Source organism: Bos taurus, chromosome 6 (assembly GCF_002263795.3).
Source record: "Bos taurus isolate L1 Dominette 01449 registration number 42190680 breed Hereford chromosome 6, ARS-UCD2.0, whole genome shotgun sequence".
In the NCBI taxonomy this organism is placed as follows: Eukaryota; Metazoa; Chordata; class Mammalia; order Artiodactyla; family Bovidae; genus Bos; species Bos taurus.
In genome coordinates, this window is record NC_037333.1 from 62,421,114 (window position 1) to 62,440,523 (window position 19,410).

The 19,410-nt window shown below is 38.8% G+C and overlaps 1 long non-coding RNA gene across 1 annotated transcript; it reads left to right on the forward strand.

Moving 5' to 3' along the window:
* The first annotated feature begins 332 nt into the window (after positions 1 to 332).
* LOC132345511 (uncharacterized) lies at positions 333 to 17,544 on the forward strand. Its single transcript, XR_009494887.1, has 3 exons — positions 333 to 2,211; positions 2,592 to 5,539; positions 16,417 to 17,544. It is a non-coding gene; the product is annotated as an uncharacterized lncRNA (long non-coding RNA).
* Positions 17,545 to 19,410: the final 1,866 nt, after the last annotated feature.

Here is a 19,410-nt window from a genome sequence, read left to right on the forward strand (position 1 = left end):
CTTTATTATTATTTTGAGAAGTCAGTGAGATTTAGAGATTAGAACACTGGATTTGGAATAAAAATCCATGGATTTTAAAGTTAGATCTACCATCAAGCTCTGGGTGACATTAAGTAGATGACTTCTCTAAGACTTAACTCCCCATCTATAACTTACCTCTAGTTTACCTCACAGGATGGTTACAAGTTTCAAATTCAATAGAACACACAAAAAGCAAGAATACTTATAAAATTTTAGAATTTTTCATTGGTCCTATTATTGTGATACAGGTTATCTTTGATATATGATTATTTTGATGTTAATCAGTTTTAACCTTTGTCAAAAATCCACCATCTGAAAATGAGATTTTACATATGTGCTACATCAGAGTTTCTAACACAATTAAAAGAAATATATAAACATAAAGTAATCTCTCATTGTTATTTCTTAATATGAAGGTAGCAGTAAGATGGTCCAGCTATTTGGCTTCCTGTATCTAGGTTTTATTTTATCTAATGTGAGTTGGCTTATTTCATCTGTTTACTAAACGTTGTAGAATAATTGATTTGGTTCAGATACTTGGTTTGGCTTACTGAAATATGATTCAAAGTTGCAAAAAGCCATTGTTGAGTGAGTTAGCAGACAGTTTTATCAGAACACTTTCAACTGTTGTGTGCTATTCCAGGTGGGACAATTAGCTATTATTTTGAACAGTTTTACAGGCATGCTTTACTTAAGTGTTATACTCAATCACAGTTCAGTCATTACTTTGCTATTCATGACCAATTATCCTGAAATACACTGAACTTTGTAGGCCAAACTGAACTACTTTATACATAAATTCTCAATTTTTTGAAAATGTTTTCAACTCAGAGACAAAAAGAATGTTTACATTTACTGAAAATGATGATTTTCAACAATCATTTAAAATCTGTTTCTATGAAGCTTTAGTATATGTAGAGCATTCAGTTCAGTTCAGTTCAGTTGCGCATTCGTGTCCGACTCTTTGCGACTCCATGAATCACAGCACACCAGGCTTCCCTGTCCATCACCAACTCCTGGAGTTCACTCAGATTCACATCCATCGAGTCAGTGATGCCATCGAGCCATCTCATCCTCTGTCATCCCCTTCTCCACCTGCCCCCAATCCCTCCCAGCATCAGAGTCTTTTCCAGTGAGTCAACTCATTGCATGAGATGGCCAAAGTACTGGAGTTTCAGCTTCAGCATCAGTCCTTCCAATGAACACCCAGGACTGATTTCTTTAGGATGGGCTGGTTGGATCTCCTTGCAAACCAAGGGACTCTCAAGAGTCTTCTCCAACACCACAGTTCAAAAGCATCAATTCTTCGGCACTCAACCTTCTCCACGGTCCAACTCTCACATCCATACATGACCACTAGAAAAACCATAGCCTTAACTAGATGGACCTTTGTTGGCAAAGTAATGTCTCTGCTTTTGCATATGCTATCTAGGTTGGTCATAACTTTCCTTCCAAGGAGTAAGCGTCTTTTAATTTCATGGCTGCAAACACCATCTGCAGTGATTTTGGAGCCCAAAAAAGTAAAGTCTGACACTGTTTCCACTGTTTCTCCATCTATTTCCCATGAAGTGATGGGACCAGATTCCATGATCTTCGTTTTCTGAATGTTGAGCTTTAAGCCAACTTTTTCACTCTCCTCTTTTACTTTTATCAACAGGCTCTTTAGTTCTTCTTCACTTTCTGCCATAAGGGTGGTGTCATCTGCATATCTGAGGTTATTGATATTTCTCCCCGCAATGTTGATTCCAACTTGTGCTTCCTCCAGCCCAGTGTTTCTCATGATGTACTCTGCATATAAGTTAACTAAGCAGGTGACAATATACAGCCTTGATGTACTCCTTTTCCTATTTGGAACCAGTCTGTTGTTCCATGCCCAGTTCTGTTGCTTCCTGACCTGCATATAGGTTTCTCAAGAGGCAGGTCAGGTGGTCTGGTATTCCCATCTCTTTTAGAATTTTACACAGTTTATTGTGATCCACACAGTCAAAGACTTTGGCATAGCCAATAAAGCAGAAATAGATGTTTTTCTGGAACTCTCTTGCTTTTTTGATGATCCACCAGATGTTGGCAATTTGATCTCATGTTCCTCTGCTTTTTGTAAAACCAGCTTGAACATCTGGAAGTTCATGGTTCACGTACTGCTGAAGCCTGGCTTGAAGAATTTTGAGCATTACTTTACTAGCGTGTGAGGTGAGTGCAATTGTACAGTAGTTTGAGCATTCTTTGGCATTGCCTTTCTTTGGGATTTGAATGAAAACTGACCTTTTCCAGTCCTGTGGCCACTACTAAGTTTTCCAAATTTGCTGGCATATTGAGTAGAGCACTTTCAGGGCATCATCTTTTAGGATTTGAAATGGCTCAACTGGAATTCCATCACTTCCACTAGTTTTGTTCGTAGTGATGCTTTCTAAGGACCACTTGACATTCTGGCTCTAGGTGAGTGATCACACCATCGTGATCATCTGGGCTGTGAACCTCTTTTTTGTACAGTTCTTCTGTGTATTCTTGCCACCTCATCTTGATATCTTCTGCTTCTGTTAGGTCCATACCATTTCTGTCTTCTGTCCAAGGTCAGGGGCAGCGGCCTAGAGGAGCTACCACAAGCCTGAGGTCAGGGCGGCGCCTGAGAGGAGCAACCCTACGTCCAAGGAGAGGCGGCTGCGCTGGAGGGCTGAGAGGAGCTACTCCACGTCCAAGGTCAGGAGGGGCGGCCATGAGGCGATACTCCTCGTCCAAGGTAAGGAGCAGTGGCTGCGCTTTGCTGGAGCTGCCGTGTCCCTTGTCCAAGGTAAGGAGCAGTGGCTGCACTTTGCTGGAGCAGCCGTGAAGAGATACCCCACATCCAAGGTAAGAGAAACCCAAGTATGACGGTAGGTGTTGCGAGAGGGCAAATCACATAAAACTAGCCAATGTGATCACATGGACCACAGCCTTGTCTAACTCAATGAAACTAAGCCATGCCGTGTGGGGCCACCCAAGACTGGAGGGTCATAGTGGAGAGGTCTGACAGAATGTGGTCCACTGGAGAAGGGAATGGCAAACAACTTCAGTATTCTTGCCTTGAGAACCCCATGAACAGTATGAAAAATGCATTCAAGTGTCTACTAAATATGTCTACAAATTGTTTCTCTTTCCTAGTGTAGGAATGATAGAGAATTCCCCGAATAAGTTTCAAAAGGCCAAAATGTGAGTCCAAACAGTTTAGCTGTTGGTAGAAACATTGCTATCACAGAGGCTCACTTTGACTCTGTTAAGACAGATACATAAGAAAATATGATGCACAGTGAGAAATGTAAAATTAAGGCAGATAGAAAGAGCCATGGCACACAGTAAGTAGGATTTGGTTTTCATTGGAGGAATGAGATGGGTAGTCACATTATAAGATGGTCCTGAAGAAGGCAGTCCAGCAGGCATGCAAAACAAACAACCAACCAAATAAACAACAGAAATGGTTTTCTGGAAAATGGAAATTAAACTAGAGGAGAAAAGATCAAGTAGGGGCTTCCCTGGTGTCTCAGTGATGAAGAATCTGCCTTCCAAGCAGGAAACAGGTTCAATCCCTACATCGGGAAGATCCACTAGAGAAGGGAATAGCAACCTAATCCAGTATTCTTGCCTGGGAAATCACATGAACAGAGGAGCATGATGGTCCATGGGTTCACAAAAGAGTTAAACACAACTTAGCAACTAAACAAACAAAGAGAAGATCAAGTAGGATATTGACTGAAAAGTCAGCCTTCTATATCTCCCAGGTCTTACATTCAATTAAGGAATCCAATCTGTGGCTTTGCTATGTTGATGTCCTTATTTTTTCAATCCTGCTTGTGTGTTTAGAACTGGTAATTTCTTACCTAGAGTATAATAATATCTTTCTTCCTTCTGTTCTAGTTTTCAGCCGGTATTCTCTCCTAACAATTTCATATACTTTTGACCAAATCATAATCTTGACCTAGCATGTCATCAATTAAAATCCACTTATTACTACCCTTTAATAACCATTCATAATGGCCTTCTGTTAACCTCATCCCACCTGTCTCACTTTATACTGATGCTTGTCACTTATCTGTAGCATTCACTATACTGCAAACCCTAGAAGGGCAGAGAACAGGTCAGTATTGTTTACAATTGTAATCCTATTATCACTAACAATGTCCAGCACATAGTGACACACAAAATTTTGTTTTTGAAATAAATGCTTGTCTGCCTAGCTTCAATTTTATATCCTTCCTTCTGATGAAACTGTCCATTTTACCATCCTGTATAATAGTTTCTATTGTTCCCATCTTAGCATGGACTTTAGCCCACGAAGTGATTATGTCTCATTATTTAAATTTTGTCATAAGTGAGGTGTGCACTCAACACTATAGGACTCTTTCTAAATTATTGTTCATTTTATATTCTGATGTACAGTAACCAATTTCCTACTGTTATGCCAATATGAAGGATTTGAAGAGAAGCCAATTAAGATTCTTCCTAAGCATCACCTATAAAATACTTCAGGATATTTGCAAATTCTATACACATACACATCCCTCTATTAATGCTTATAAATAAGTGAGAATAATAAAACTTTGAGTATAGGCATGTTGTATTAGTTATCTAGGGCTTCTATATTGAAATAAATAAAATGGATGGCTTAAACAATAGACATTTATTTCTCACAGTCCTGGAGAATGAAGAGTCTGAGATCAGAGTGCTAGCATGTTGAAAGCCCTCTTCTTGGCTTGCAAACTGTTGTCTTCTTCTTGTATTTTCACATAGTAGAGAGAGAATTGTCTGTTCTTATAAAGATACCAATCCCTAATGAGGACACCACTGTCATGAACTAATTACCTTCCAAAGGTCCCCATCTCAAAATACTATAAGACTGGAGGTTAAAATTTCAACATATAAAATTTAGAGGGACTCAGTACAGTCCATCACTTCAGTTCAGTCACTCATTCATGTCCGACTCTTTGCAACTCCATGGGCTGCGGCATGCCAGGCTTCCCTGTTCATCACCAACTCTTTGAGATTACCCAAACTCAAATCCATCGAGTTGGTGATGATATCCAACCATCTCATCCTCTGTCGTCCCATTCTCCTCCTGCCTTCAATCTTTCCCAGCACCGGGGTCTGTTCTAATGAGTCAGGTCTTCATATTAGGTGGCCAAATTATTGGAGCTTCAGCTTCAGCATCAATCCTTCCAATCAATATTCAGGACTGATTTCCTTTAGGATGGACTGATTGGATCTCCTTGCAGTCTAAGGGACTCTCAAGAGTCTTCTCCAACACCACAGTTCAAAAGCATCAGTTCTTTGGTGCTCAGTTTTCTTTATGGTCCAACTCTCACATCCATACATGACTACTGGAAAAATCACAGGTTTGACTAGATGGACCTTTGTTGGCAAAGTAATGTCTCTGCTTTTTAATATGCTCTCTAGGTTTGTCATTGGTGATGGACAGGGAGGCCTGGCGTGCTGCGATTTATGGGGTCGCAAAGAGTCGGACATGACTGAGCTACTGATCTGATCTGAGGTTTGTCATAGCTTTTCTTCTAAGAAGCAAGTGTCTTTTAATTTCATGGTTGCAGTCACCATCTGCAGTGATTTTGGAGCCCAAGAAAGCAAAATCTGTTACTATTTCCATTGTTTTCCCATAGTTCAGTCCATAGCACATGCATTTACAAATGGACTCGATGAACATGAGTTTGAGCAAGCTCTGGGAGTTGGTGATGGACAGGCAAGCCTGGTGTGGTGCAGTCCATGAGGTCGCAAAAAGTCGGACATGACTTAGCGATTGAACTGATCTAAACTGATGTAAATCCATGCACGTACATAAATATACAAACATATATACGTATTTTCTTTTTCCTGCTTTAGTGCTGTGTATTAGTACTACTTATCAGTCTAGAACAATGTATGTTGGTGGACCCTGGGAGTCTCTGAGGCATATTCAAGGCTACTAGGTCAAAATTATTTTAATAATAATAGTAAGACATTATTTGTCTTTATTATCTTATTGATATTGGGTTAAGGTGAAAAAGTATCATTTGTGAAATTGTTGGTGGCCTGGCATATATCAAGATATATATGAGGAAATGCACTTCTAAAATTGTTGATTGTGACCTGAATAGTCATTTTTTTTTAATAGGATACCATTTTTACTTTAAAAAACAACTGACAGATAAACTGGTTAATCAGATTTGGGTACTGAGCAGGTAGTTTGTAAAAAAAAAAAAAATCAAATAAGCCTGTCACTTCAAGGAAAAGAACTGACAGGACTTATTGCTAATGATAAAATTCAAACTTTCAAGCAAAAGTTAGAATTTTTGAAAACTTGTTTGCACCATTGTAAGTCTGACAGCTTTAATATTCTGATGAGTTTGATGATTATATTAATAATACAATATTTTTAAATCGTATGATGAAATGTACCCACATTTTGAAGACTTGTGTCATTTAGTGAACCAATATTTTCCAAACAATCAGTAAATGATGTCAGAAAATTATACAAAGGTAAAAGATATTCAAATTGCAAAAGGGACAATACATTTTTTATTGAATTTTATAATTTTTAATTACATTGTAACAATATGAAAATTTTAAAATGTTATTAAAATATTTTCAGAATCTCAATTGCAATTAACTTATAATAATTGCTACATGTAAAAATTTGATGTACTATCAAGGAAGAATATCTCAAATTATTGAACAAAGCTATTAAAGTATTACCCTCTTTTCTAACTGTATATCAGTGGGAACCAAATTTTATTTGTGGATACCATCCAAAATATATTGAAATACATTGACCACAGGAGTAAGTGAGAGGATCTACCTGTCTTCTATTCATCTAGGTATCAAAGAAATAAACATACAGAAATGCCATACAGTATTACTCTTCTCAATTTGGGGGAGCATTGAAAAATATATTTTAATAAAAATATGCTACATATATTAACATGTAATAGATTCATTTTTGAATATTTAAATAACTTCATTAATAAATATATTTTTAAAATTTCTAATACAGTAATATTGTTAGATATAATTCTCCAAATAAAAGTTTTTAAATAGTCATCGATTTTAAAGAGTATAAAGTGCTTCTATTATCAAAATTTAGAGAACCTCCACTTTAGAATGAATTTGGCTTTGTTCTAAATTTAACAAACAGAACTTGCACATATTTTTGCTCCACCATCAAGATTTATGAAGTTTAAACAAATTCTTAGAGGAAAAAATATTGGGATATTCCTGTATTCTCTCATTGTCTTAATTTATTTTGTTTTCTATCTTTCTACAAGTTTTCTAAATCTTCTCAAGTAACTTGGGTCTACCATCCATATTTCTAAACTGTGATTAATGTTGCTTTTTATTTTTTGTGTGTACATTTATGCATATGTGTGTTGTGATTAATTCAGCCTTTCCTAACATGTTTTAAACAGCTCATTAGACATTCAGATCTCACTATTACCAGCATTTTAATACCTCAGTCCTCTTTGTCAGTGCTTTCCCAAATCATCAGTATTACCATTTCTGTAAAAATAAAATATGAGTCCATATAGTCATTTTCCTTTCTCATCATCTTTACTTTTCTCTAATAATACAACTCTATATCTTTTCTACCCTACACCATGGCTGAATGCTAACATTGCTAGTCCGCTGTAAACACATTTCCTACTTCCTATGAAAATTTTTGTAGTCTTCCAGAATTCAATTTGTAGACACATAAAAATTGTAAAATTAGAGAATCATCAAAATAAGAATAGAGATGATAATTTTAGCTTTCTCTTTCACCAAAAACTTTGCTGATTGTTCTGTGGCTGACCAAATTGCTCTCTGTGCATATTCAGTATCTAATATTTTTTTTTTTACTCATTTACCTGCTCCATCAGGCTACATGTATTTTAGGGGCAGAGATATATCTTCTTCATTTAATTACATATCCTAGCACAGAGTCTGGAATAGAGACACACAATTCCATAAGTATTAACATACTCCATAAGCAACAAATGAAACAGAGAATTGAACTAAATCATCCAGTGAGAAAGCCAAAGTGACGTTTGCATATTTTTGAGGCTTTTATTTTCTGGAATGTCTGCGTTCTATTTGGGTTTGAAAGTGAAAGTGAAGTCGCTCAGTCGAGTCCGACTCTTTTTGATTCCATGGACTATAGTCTGCCAGGTTGCTGCATCCATGGGATTTCCCAGGCAAGAATGCAGTGGGTTGCTGTTTCCTTCTCCAGAGGATCTTCTGGACATGGGGACTGAAACAGAGTCTCCCACTTTGCTGGCAGACTCTGAAAAGTCTGAGCCACCAGGGAAGCCCCTATTTATGTTTACTTGCTGTAATAAGAACCTAAGAAATGTATATTAAGCGCTTGAATACACTTCAGAAGCCAGTTAAGTTCAGTTCAGTTGCTCAGTCCTGTCTGACAGTTTGCAACCCCATGGACTGCAGCATTCCAGGCTTCCCTGTTCATCACCAACTCCCAGAGGTTACTCAAACTCATGACCATTGAGTCAGTGATGCCATCCAACCATCTTATCCTATGTCATCCCTGTCTCCTCTTGTTGAGGTCTTTTAATGGACCGGAACTTGGTGGTCCAGAGTCAACCTATAAGAAAGTAAAAGAGAGAGAAAGAGGCTGATATTCCTTGGTTTACACAGAAAGCCAATAAAGTCCCTGACACGGGGCTTGCTCTGTTCACGGAGGCCTCAGGCGCCCCCTCAATGGGGTGAAGGTGCAGAGCGCCTTCTAGAGAGGGTCTTAGAAGCCCAGGCAAGAAAGTGAACTTAAAGAACCTCTGCGCTCCAAAGAAATAGCCTGAGAAAGAGAGAGAGAGAGAGGAAGCAAGACACGGGGACTAAAGCTCTGATGGAGCAAAGGTATTTTAATCAACATGGTGTGGGCATATATACTGTAGTTATTCTAGCACAGATAAAGATTAAAATTCCAGACTTACAAAACATAGGTGATCCATATTAAAGAGAGAGAGAGAGTTGTAAATAATCACTTTTACCATATGGTTCATAAAAAGGAAGAGGGTACTTATCACCATATAGAAAAACTAGCGAAGGAAATGCCTGGATTCTTCAGCCCCTGGGAAAGGCTTGCCTCTCCTCTTAATTCCTGAATATTCAGGAATTAATAAGGAATAGAGAATTCCTGACAGATCCAAAACAGCACACAGGAAGCCTCCTGTTAAATGCTTCCTGATACCTTCCACCTTCAATCTTTCCCAGCATCAGGGTCTTTTCAAATGAGTTAGTTCTTTGCATGAGGTGCCGAAAGTATTGAAGCTTCAGCTTCAGCATCAGTCCTTCCAATGAATATTCAGGACTGATTTCTTTTAGGATTGACTGGTTTGCTCTCCTTGTAGTCCAAGGAACTCTCAAGAGTCTTCTCCTACACTACAGTCCAAAAGCATCAATTCTTGGGCACACAGCTTTCTTTAGAGTCCAGTTTTCACATCCATGCATGACCACTGGAAAAACCATAGCTTTGATTAGATGGACCTTTGTTGGCAAAGTAATGTCTCTGCTTTTTAATATGCTGTCTAGGTTGGTCATAGTTTTTTTTTTTTTTTCCCAAGGAGCAGATCAGATCAGATCAGTTGCTCAGTCATGTCTGAATCTTTGCAACCCCATGAATCGCAGCACGCCAGGCCTCCCTGTCCATCACCAACTCCCAGAGTTCACTCAAACTCACGTCCATCGAGTCAGTGATGCCATCCAGCCATCCCATCCTCTGTCAAGCATCTTTTAATTTCATGGCTGCCATCACCATCTGCAGTGACTTTGGAGCCCAAGAAAATAAAGTCTGTCACATTGTTTCCCCATCTATTTGCCATGAAGCGATGGGACAGGAGATACCAAGGAGAGATAAGAAACCCTTCCTCAGTGATCAATGCAAAGAAATAGGGGGAACAAATAGAATGGGAAAGACCAGAGATCTTTTCAAGAAAATTAGAGATACCAAGGAAACATTTCATGCAAAGATGTGCACAATAAAGGACAGAAATTGTATGGACCTAACAGATGCAGCAGCAGCAGCAACAGATGCAGATGATATTAAAAGAGGCGGCAAGAATACACAGAAGAACTATACAAAAAACATCTTCATGACCCAGATAGTCATGATGGTGTGATCACTCACCTACCTAGAGCCAGACATCCTGGAATGCAAAGTCAAGTGGGCCTTAGGAAGCATCACTATGAACGAAGATATTGGAGGTGATCGAATTTCAATTAAGCTATCTCAAATTCTAAAAGATGATGCTATGAAAGTGTTGCACTCAATATCCAGAAAATTTGGAAAATTCAGCAGTGGCCACATGACTGAAAAGGTCAATTTTCATTCCAATCCCCAAAATGAGCAATGCTGAAGAATGTTCAAATTACTGCATAATTTCTCTCATCTCATATGCTAGCTGGAGAAGCCAATGGCATCCCAGTCCAGTACTCTTGCCTGGAAAATCCCATGTGCAGAGGAGCCTGGTGGGCTGCAGTCCATTGGGTCGCTACAAGTTGGACACGACTGAGCGACTTCACTTTCACTTTTCACTTTCACTTTTCACTTTCATGCATCGGGGAAAGAAATGGCAACCCACTCCAGTATTCTTGCCTGGAGAATCCCAGTGACGGCAGAGCCTGGTGGGCTGCCGTCTATGGGGTCTCACAGAGTTGGACACGATTGAGGCGACTTAGCAGCAGCAGCAGTATATGCTAGCAAGGTAATGCTCAAACTCCTCCAAGCCAGGCTTAAGCAGTATGTGAACCATGAACTTCCAGATGTTCAAGCTGGATTTAGCAAAGGCAGAGGACCAGAGATCAAGTTGCCAACACCCATTTAATCATAGAAAAAGCAAGAGCATTCCAGAAAAAACATATACCTCTGTTTTCTTGACTGTGTGGATCACAAAAAACTGTGGAAAATTCTTAAAGAGATGGGAATACCAGGAGGTATCCCATCTGAACGCCTCCTGAGAAATCTGTATGCAGGTCAAGAAGCAACAGTTAGAACTGGACATAGAACAACAGACTGGTTTCAAATTGATAAAGAAGTACGTCAAGGCTGTATGTTGTCTTCCTGCTTATTTAACTTCTCTGCAGAGTAAATCATGTGAAATGCCAAGCTGGATGAAGCACAAGCTGGAATCAAGATTGCTGGGAGAAATATCAATAACCTCAGATATGCAGATGACACCACCGTTATGGCAGAAAGCAAAGAAGAACTAAAGAGCATCTTGATGAAAGTGAAAGAGGATGATTTGGGAGAATGGCATTGAAATATGTATAATATCATATATGAAATGAGTCACCAGTCCAGGTTCGATGCACGATACTGGATGCTTGGGGCTGGTGCACTGGGATGACTCAGAGGGATGATATGGGGAAGGAGGAGGGAGGAGGGTTCAGGATGGGGAACACATGTATACCTGTGGTGGATTCATTTTGATATATGGCAAAACCAATACAATATTGTAAAGTTAAAAAATTAAATTAAATTAAAAAGAAAAAGAAATCCCATACATTCATGAGGTTTAAGCATTCTATGAAGATAAAGTAATAGCTGTGTCCCCTAAAATTTTTAGTCTCATTGCTGGCTGTAAATCTGTACCAACCATTAGTAAGCAAGTGACTGAGGAGAGGGAGGAAAGGTCTCCAGATGTTTGAGAGCATCCTTTAAATATACACATTTATTGAAATGCAGTGTTACCTCTTTTAAGAGTTTAAGTCCTTGATAGTGGTACTTACTAGTACCTTGCAGCATAGCATGGAAAGTAAATAAAAAAACAAAATTACTGAGTGGATGTTAATAATATGAAGCATGATTTCCGGGGGGGGGGGGGGGGAAACTCAGAAATCAGATACTAGGCAAAGTTTCATCACAAAAGACACACACTGTATTTACCTCTAAGATCTTTATAAACTAAAAAAAATAATAATTTTTAACACATAAACATTAATATTTTTTCTATTTTCTTTAGACACCATTAAAATTGAATCTGATCAACCCTCGTTTATTTCTAATTTTTTTTCTGACACTAAGTGACCAAGAACTCTGTTATGTACCTTTTCCTTATGTCTTTTTAACAGGTACACTGTTCTAGGCTTTGTTTTCACACCTTAGATGGAATTTGAACCCATAATCTCCAACTTAAGAAGGATCTCAGACCCACAATCTCCCAGCTGAAATTATTACACACCTGGTCACAGGACTTAATGAAGCTCAGGTCCTTTATGTCTCATCACAGAAGGAATTTAGCAAAAGGCAAAGTGAGAGATAAGAAGTAGATTTACTGAGAGAGATACACACTCCACTGACAGAGTACAGGTCCTTTCAGAAGACAAGAGAAGCCCCCAAATATAGGGTGGTTAGTTTTTATGGGCTGGGTATTTTCATAGGCTAACAAGTGTGAGGATTATTCCAACTATTTAAAGGAAGGGACAAGGATTTCCAGAAACTGAGCCACCACCCACTTTTTCCCATTTTATGGTCAGCCTCAGAACTGTCATGGCACCCGGCAGTGTGTCATTTAGCCTACTAATAAATTACAATGAGCATATAATGAGACTCAAGATCTACTGGAAGTCAAATCTCTCACCATTTGGGAGTTACTTGGTTCTAACCAGTTTATGTCTTATCCTCAACAACTGTGTCATTCTTTCAAAAGTTATGCATTGCCCACTACCCTCCTGTTGAACTATGATCAGTAGTTTTAAAATACCCAAGTAATTTGAGAACCCTAAGGTAGGGCAAGAAAGGTAAAAATTAGCATCCTTGTCTAACATCTTTGAACTGGAAATAAAACACTGAAACATGGGTTTCAATGCAAACCTATCTAGTTTTAGAAACATCACACTTTTCTGCCACTCATAGTAAAAAAGAGATGAGAGGGACAGAAATACCTCTGGTATAAGGTATGAAAACAATAAATTTAGAGAAGATCAGAAAAAAACTATTAATAGCATTGCTTAATGCTACTATTTTGACTACCTCACAGATGGCTTCATGGTGTAGTAAGATTTTATTTTTGGTAATATAGTAGAAGAAAAGAGTAACAAAGGTGAAAATAAAGAAGGGTGATATTACTGTGTATTTATTGGCATTTTGAGGAAATCTCTATTATTAAGAAAAATTAAACTAAATATTGACTGCAAGTCTTGGAAGTAAGTTTTGTAAGTCTGTCTGATTGCAATAGAAAACCACAGACTGGGTGTTTATAAATGACAGAAATGTATTTCTCACAGTTATAGAGTCTGGAAGTCTGAGATCAAAATGCAAGCATGGTCACATGAGAATTCTCCTCAAGATCAAAAATTTCTTCTTATATCCTCATGTGGAAGAAAGAACAGAGTTATGTGAGATTTGTTTTATAAGAGCACTGTCAACAAAAACGAGACCAGGAGCTGACTGTGGCTCAGATCATGAACTCCTTATTGCCAAATTCAGACTTAAATTGAAGAAAGTAGGGAAAACCACTAGACCATTCAGGTATGACCTAAATCAAATCCCTTATGATTATACAGTGGAAGTGAGAAATAGATTTAAGGGCCTAGATCTGATAGAGTGCCTGATGAGCTATGGAATGAGGTTCGTGACATTGTACAGGAGACAGGGATCAAGACCATCCCCATGGAAAAGAAATGCAAAAAAGCAAAATGGCTGTCTGAGGAGGCCTTACAAATAGCTGTGAAAGAAGAGAAGTGAAAAGCAAAGGAGAAAAGGAAAGATGTAAACATCTGAATGCAGAGTTCCAAAGAATAGCAAGAAGAGATAAGAAAGCCTTCTTCAGCGATCAATGCAAAGAAATAGAGGAAAACAACAGAATAGGAAAGACTAGAGATCTCTTCAAGAAAATTAGGGATACCAAGGGAATATTTCATGCAAAGATGGGATCAATAAAGGACAGAAATGGTATGGACCTAACAGAAGCAGAAGATATTAAGAAGAGGTGACAAGAATACACAGAAGAACTGTACAAAAAAGATCTTCTAGACCAAGATAATCATGATGGTGTGATCACTCATGTAGATCCAGACATCCTGGAATATGAAGTCAAGTGGGCCTTAGAAAGCATCACTACAAAAAGCTAGTGGAGGTGATGGAATGCCAGTTGAGCTATTTCAAATCCTGAAAGATGATGCCATGAAAGTGCTGCACTCAATATACCAGCAAATTTGGAAAACTCAGCAGTGGCCACAGGACTGGAAAAGGTCAGTTTTCATTCCAATCCCAAAGAAAGGCAATGCCAAAGAGTACTCAAACTACGACACAATTGCACTCATCTCACATGCTAGTAAAGAAATACTGAAAATTCTCCAAGCCAGGCTTCAGCAATATGTGAACCGTGAACTTCCTGATGTTCAAGCTGGTTTTAGAAAAGGCAGAGGAACCAGAGATCAGATGGCCAACATCAGCTGGATCATGGAAAAAGCAAGAGAGTTCCAGAAAAACATCTATTTCTGCTTTACTGACTATGCCAAAGCCTTTGACTGTGTGGATCACAATAAACTGTGGAAAATTCTGAAAGAGATGGGAATTCCAGACCACCTGACCTGCCTCTTGAGAAACCTGTATGCAGGTCAAGAAGCAACAGTTAGAACTGGACATGGAACAACAGATTGGTTCCAAATAAGAAAAGGAGTACATCGAGGCTGTATATTGTCACCCTGCTTATTTAACTTCTATGCAGAGTACATCATGAGAAATGCTGGACTGGAAGAAACACAAGCTGGAATCAAGATTGCCAGAAGAAATATCAATAACCTCAGATATGCAGATGACACCACCCTTATGGCAGAAAGTGAAGAGGAACTCAAAAGCCTCTTGATAAAAGTGAAAGTGGAGAGTGAAAAAGTTGGCTTAAAGCTCAACATTCAGAAATTGAAGATCATGTCATCTGGTCCCATCACTTCATGGGAAATAGATGGGGAAACAGTGTCAGACTTTATTTTTGGGGGCTCCAAAATCACTGCCGATGGCAACTGCAGCCATGAAATTAAAAGACGCTTACTCCTTGGAAGGAAAGTTATGACAAACATAAATAGCATATGCAAAAGCAGAGACATTACTTTGCCAACAAAGGTCCATCTAGTCAAGGCTGTGGTTTTTCCTGTGGTCATGTATGGATGTGAGAGTTGGACTGTGAAGAAGGCTGGGCGCTGAAGAATTGATGCTTTTGAACTGTGGTGTTGGAGAAGACTCTTGAGAGTCCCTTGGACTGCAAGGAGATCCAACCAGTCCATTCTGAAAGAGATCAGCCCTGGGATTTCTTTGGAAGGACTGATGCTGAAGCTGAAACTCCAGTCCTTTGGCCACCTCATGCAAAGAGTTGACTCACTGGAAAAGATTCTGATGCTGGGAGGGATTGGGGGCAGGAGGAGAAGGGGACGACAGAGGATGAGATGGCTGGATGGCGTCACCGACTTGATAGACGTGAGTCTGAGTGAACTCTGGGAGTTGATGATGGACAGGGAGGCCTGGCGTGCTGCGATTCATGGGGTCACAAAGAGTTGGATATGACTGAGGGACTGAACTTAACTGAACTGAACTGAATCCTATTCGTGAGAAATCAGTTTAACAACCACTGTTAGGGAGCAAAGTTTGCTACCCCAAAATGTCTTTTCAGCATGCAAAGTATTTCCAGCTGTAAACAATCCAGGCCCAGATGCCTGGGTGCAGGGCTGATAGGGAGGGACTTTCCCTTTAGCTATCTCAAGAATTTAAACAGAAGGTCTATTCCCAGAATAGACCAGAATAGACCAGACACATCTATAAAGAACTCTAGATAAGTGTTCGGTTCAGTTCAGTGGCTCAGTCGTGTCTGACTCTTTTCGACCCCATGAATCGCAGCACGCCAGGCCTCCCTGTCCATCACCAACTCCCAGAGTTCACTCAAAGTCACGTCCATTGAGTCAGTGATGCCATCTTATCTTCTGTCGTCCCCTTCTCTTCCTGCCCCCAATCGTTCCCAGCATCCGGGTCTTTTCCAATGAGTCAACTCTTCGCATGAGGTGGCCAAAGTACTGGAGTTTCAGCTTTAGCATCATTCCTTCCAAAGAGATCCCAGGGCTGATCTCCTTCAGATAAGTGTGGTGAGGGGGAATTTTAGGCAGAGCCTAAAAGTCAGTCTATTCTATGTCCCATTGTCTTTGCCTGGCCCAGTGAACATTTTTTCTTTTTCAACCAAACATTTGCTTTTACATCTCTGTGTCAGTTGCCTTCCTCACCTTTGAAGTCCCAAATCACTACCCTCAACATTCTTTTGTCTTTAGCAGAAGATGGTGAGAGTTTTGGCCATTTTGGTGAGTTACTTGGTTCTCCTAGATCTCTCCCCTTTAAGCATACTATTAAGGTTTGGTTTGATTTTCTCCTGTTAATCTATCTCATGTCAACTTAATTCTTAGATGAACCAGAAGAACCTAGAAGGATGGACGAGAGTTTCTTCCTCCACAATGCCACTCAAAGCTTCCACCTTCGTACACTACCACATTGAGCATTAGATTTCCAACATGTGAACTGATGGTGAACAGAAACTTTCAGACCATAGCATTATTCACAGAGATTGGAACTTTCCAACAAGCCACCATTCTGACTTGGACTAAAGAAAGATGTCAAAACTGATTAGTCATCTTCTCAGTCAGTAAAGAGTCTCCCTGCAGTGCGGGAAACCCGGGTTTGACCCCTGTATTGGGAAGATTCCCTGGAGAAGGAAATGGTGACCCACTCCAGTATCATTGCTTGGAAAATCTCATGGATAGAGGAGCCTGGTGGGCTACAGTCCATGGGGTTGCAAAGAGTTGGGCACAACTGAGTGACTAACACTTACTTACTTACTTATGAAGGTAATGTTTTAAGCAAATGGCAATTATTTGAGAAAGTTGGACAACATAGAAGAAGTTTGATGAAAATGGAAGAAGATCTGTCATTGAAGAAGAGTACAGTATGACTAAATCTAAAGATCATGAGATTCCAGATACAAAGAGAAATGACAGTGTTGTCATTTATAAAAGACAACAAAGATGAGTGGTAATAGGATGTTATTTGATTTGCCAAGAAGATGGTTATTGGTAATATTCTTAAATGATAGTATCAGAGAAATATTGGAGTTGGGAGCCTGATTGAATATTCTTAAGAATTTAGTTATGAACAAGTAACAAAAATGAAAATATTCCATTCTATAAAGAATATTGACTGTCAAGAAAAATAGAAAACAGTAAGCCAATAAGACAGCATGTTGATGGAGGATGTTTTGGGGAATTAAGGAATCATATTTGCTTTCTCATGTCTCTCCCCTAACTGCATAATTATATCCATCTGCACTAGATATTGTAACCATCACTTTTATCCTCTCTTTGCACACCTGAATAGAAGCTCTTATATCCCCAGAACTTTTTGTATGGACCCACATGATAATCTTCCATTTTATATTTTCTTTTTCCATGTACATTTCTCCAACTGAACTATAAACTCTTGAGTAAGAGTTCTATGTTTTATTTGCCTCAATAGTCACAGAAACTCATTAGAGATCAATAAATGACTCAATCAATTATTTTTCATATTTATTATATTTAAATTATTTCTATGTTTACTTTTGATCAATAAAAGACTCAGTCAATTAATTTTCATATTTATTATAGTTATAATTATTTCCAGCATTTACTTCAGATAAATGTTTATGAAAATGGTAGAAAATGGAAAAACTGAGATATTGAAAATTGTATTCTACTTAGATGCATAAAAGTTTCACGATATACAAACTGTAAAACAAATGTGGTGCTGGTAGTCCAAATGCAAAGTTCTATTTTTTGACAAACCATTATGTACTTCTAATATAATCTACATTTCACTCTTCCCTAGGTTACACTATAAATCTAGAGGTTCCATTGGTTTAGGCACTGGGGTTGCTGACCTGATTTCCTGAAAAATATTTACTTTTACAAATTAAAAAAAAATAAAGATCATGAAAAATACTCATAAATTCTTGAAAAACATCAAAATAAATTAATGTAATACAATATTGATTCAGGAAATTTAGGTCGGGAGGAAAGCTGAAGTCTCCTCATGTTTACAAGTCAACTTCAAGAATGAGGTGACTCTGATTATATTAAAGTGTTAATGCATCTGTAACAAGCAGAGAAAGAGATCTCTTGGCAGACGATTTTCACAAGAACTTAGAAACACTAACCCGACGACAGACTCTTAGACTGATGAAAGAATGCTGGAAATGAAGCAAAAGGGTCATCACCAATTCATCATCTCCAATTCACCACCAATTCATCATCTCCAATTGATTCATCATCATTAGATGATGATGATGAATTCCCTTCTGTATGATCTCAGGTGGCCTTGGCCTGCAAAGGCTTGGAGTGAGGCTTGGGTTCCTAGACAGAGATTGGGCTAGGTCACAGTGGTGAAAGCATCAGATCCTAGCCACTAGACCAGTGGTCAGTGACAAGGGAACTGGCCCTTCATCTTTGCAGAAAAGAATTTCCACAAAGACACAAAGTAGTGAAGCAAGTAAAGTATGTATTAAGAGGGAAAAAGTACAGTACGTGTGAATAGACAAATGGGCAGACTCAGGGAGAGAGAGTCACTGAGTAGCACCCTCGGGGCAGTTTGAATTACTTTTGTGAGGTATTTCTTCCAGGTTTCCTTTGGCCAATCATTTTGAGTAGCCTGGTTCACAGTTCATATTTGGTATATATCAGGATCTTCCCATGGGTACACATGCCATCTCTTAGTCAACATGGATTTTACTGAAAAGGAAATGGGCATCCCTTGATGTAATTCCCCTTTGGCCTCCAAGGAGGCTTTCTGTGAATGTGTGTTCAGGGAGGTCTCCTGACTTTGGGAACAAGAAATATATGGTCTGGGCAGGGCCCAGCCTCCTCCCTTAATTGTCTGTTATTCTGGTTTTGGAGTTTCAGTCCATAGGGAATGCATCTCCAATTGTTTTACCTTGAGGGGAGAGGGGCGCATCTACCTCCAACCTCACATGTATGGTTGAATAGAAAATAAATCAATCAAGATAACTCCCCAGAGAATTAAGTCTAGGACATTGGCATGGTCTTTACTTTTAAATGTTGTAACATTTAATTCTATGTAGAAGTTTACTATACACTTATTATCTGTTGACTTAGAGTTGTCTCTGCATTAATTGAAGACAAATATAAAACAAAACAAAAAAGGGATTATATTTTAGAGATAACATCTACATCCAACTTTAAAGGCTTTCATCAGTGACTGAGTGTGAGCTGTTCTGTACATGATCATGCATATTAAAGGTTAGTTGATAAAAGACTTTCCAAAGCAAACAAGAGTTTGAAAGCTTTTATATAGGCTAGAAAAAATTGTCTTCATGTTTGTGTCCTTAGGACTCCATACTATGTTCATACACA